A 3,091-nucleotide genomic window follows, 5' to 3' on the forward strand; every position below is an offset into this window, starting at 1 on the left:
TAGGAGGAAAGATGGGCTCCCCAGTGCCTTTTTCTTTGAGTTTCGGTAGCACCCTACAAGTGTAGATTACACATTATTGAGAATGTAGGCTTTGTTATAAAAAACCTCAGCAGTTGCAGTACACAGGTAGTTAAGTTGTGTAGCCTTGGAGAGAGGACGTGAGGAAATGTCCTGGGAAGCACCAGCGAGAAACTGAAGATGTGGCAGTTAAGAATGTGTATGACGAGGACACACTTTAAAATGGAATTCCTCTGTACAGTCAATTACAGATTTGTAGGAGCTTTTTGTAATAAGAGAATTTCTATTTGTAATGGTCTAAGAATTTTATCTGTAATCTGGTATGTAGAATTTTAACTTGGAGCACTTGTAAGTACAGTAAGACCATACATAGCATCTGAATATTCTTGGCTTGGGGCTCAGCATTTTCTCTAGAATTTTCCCTTAGATGAATGGGAGTGTATGAACCAAATGCAACACTCATCAGTCTTGGGAAATTTAAAATCTGATAAACTCGCCTTAGGCAGTAGTTTGAAAAATACAATTAGCCAGTTCACAGATGACAAGATTTAAGGCCTTCAAAAACTAAAGGTGTTGTTTGTTTCTCTAGTTGACTTTTGTCAACCATTGTAGTTAATATTCACAAGTATTTTTTTATTTTTATGATTAAGCAGTTTAAGAAATTATTCCAACTATGTACCATTGGCCATGTTTTAAAGGGTTTTTTAAAAAAAATATAAGCTATGTACTTGGACTAAATATATTGGCATCTAAAATTTGAGGTGTGTTATGACTGCTTTTTGTTTTAAAAATGTGGTTACATTCAGATTTTTGAAGTGTTTTATGCTTCATATGGCTGAGTTGTAGTTTGGCAGAGTTAACAGCATATTAATAAACATGCTGTAATTTTAAAAGATGCTTTGAATAAAATTTTATTTTAATTTAAAGCTTAAAGTATATGGGTCATTCTTGCAGTTTTTATAATTTGTTTCTTTATCAAAAATTATACACACATGTGTGTTTGTGTGTGTGTATCCTAAAAACAGAAACAACCCACAACCTGACATCCTTCATCTCACTAATCTCAGCTTTTTTAAGGTGGTGGGGACTGACTTCAGGGCTTCGTACACACTAGGTAAGCATGCTGCCACTGAGCTACATGATGTACCTAGCCTTCAGGCATATATGTTTAATTATTTATATATACATGCATACATGCATACATACATACATACATACATACATACATACATACATAGTATGAATTACTGTTTCTTTAAAATTATGGTTGAGACAGGGTTTCACTTTGTATCCTTGGCTGGCCTGGATTGTGGATGTTAATTCCTTACCTCATTCAGTGTCACAGTGCTAAAATTATGCTGGGGCTGGGGAGGTGGCCCAGTGGGCCAAGTACTCACTGCATACGCATGAGGACTGGAGTTTGATTCCCAGCCCCCACATACAATCTGGGCGTGGTTGTATAGACCTCTAACCCCAGTACTGGGGACAGAAACAAGTGGATACCAGGATCACTGGCTTATTATCAGCTGGCCTACCCATCAACCTCTGGCTTCCGCAGGTGCTGGGACAAGTGAGTGCACCTGTGTACATGTATGTGTGCATATGCATGTGCTGATGTTAGATCTCAGACTGGGACATGGCTGACTTGAGATGCCTAGTAGCATATCAAAGCAGACTCTGGCCACCAGGTTCCTCCAGCACCCTTCAGTCCCTACCTGTTACACAGTCCTCCTGGCTGCCATACCCTGCCCCCTACCCTGAACTCTCCAGCCCAGAGCTTGGGCTTCCCTTTCCCTGGCTGCTTTTCCCTATATAACCCAGCCATTTTGGTCCTTTTGCCTCTTTGTCTCCTGCCTTTGCCCTCTTACCTTCCCTCCTCTCCTTACATGGCCTGGTTCAGGGGCATGTTCACTCTGCCTGTATCTTCCCTTTTATCCAGAATAAACTTATTACCTAAGAGCACTCATATCCTTTTTATTTTATTTTATTTTTTCATTCAACTATATTAGTGGAATTAATTAGGAAAAAGCTTCTTGCTGATGTGTGGAGGCCAGGGGGTAGCTTTTGGAGTTGGTTCTCTCCTTCCAACACGTGGGTTCTGGGGATCAAACTAGGGTTGCCAGGCTTGGCAGCAGTGTCTTTTATCTGCTTTGCTAACTTGGAGGTTCTGGTGTAGTTAAATATTAACTATTGCCAGCCCTATCTCAGGCCTTAAATTAGGGTAATAAGGAGTAGAAGCTTCCTTTTACTCAAAGGTGTGTTAAATTAGGAATCATCCTTCCAAAAGCCCCCACTGGGTTTCCTTTTTCACCTGCGTTATTTTCTATTGATCTTTAGCTGAGTACTTGAAATGATCAAGGTTACCCTACCCTGGGTGTCAGGTCCAAAGGGTACCCCAATCCCCCTCAAAGGGGCAGGCTCACTGACTTGTCCAAAATTGAGTCTAGGCCCAACTCAACCTGGACTGTAGGAGGATTTTGGCAGTTAAAGAAAAGTCAGCATTCCCCGGGAACTTGGGAAACTGGTTCCTATCTGCCAAAAGGAGTCATTTCCCTTACCTCTGGCACAGGGATTTATGGCTCTGTTGACAGGTACCTGTGGCTGCCTATCACAGGCCATCTGGGCATCCAGGCTCCTTCAGTTCCTTTTTATAAGTACTTGTTAACACATTTCAAAGCTCCTACCCTAGTTTCCAGCCCCTCCCCGCAGCCATGCACCCTCCTTATAACCTGCTATCCTTACCACTCTCTTGCCATGGTCTGGCTCTCCATGCTCCAGTCTCTTGCTCTCTCCATCTCCCCCCCCCCCCTCCTTCCCTAGCCATGGCCATGTTCAGTCCTCTTCCTGCCCATGGAATACTTTTACATACAATACAAACCTTAACTATCCAATGGAGCAGTCATGTTGGTGGCATCTTTACTGTGCCCCTCCAGTACATCTGGTGCCAAACACCCAGATGAGGTACAAGTGGACCAGCGGACCCTTCTATCCAGACGAAGCTGCTGATTCTCCTGAGGTATGGGTTATTTGTGTCTGCTGGCTTTTATCCAACTGCCAGGAATCTTCCTATAGT

This window comes from Acomys russatus, chromosome 9 (genome assembly GCF_903995435.1).
Source record: "Acomys russatus chromosome 9, mAcoRus1.1, whole genome shotgun sequence".
Classification (NCBI taxonomy): domain Eukaryota; kingdom Metazoa; phylum Chordata; class Mammalia; order Rodentia; family Muridae; genus Acomys; species Acomys russatus.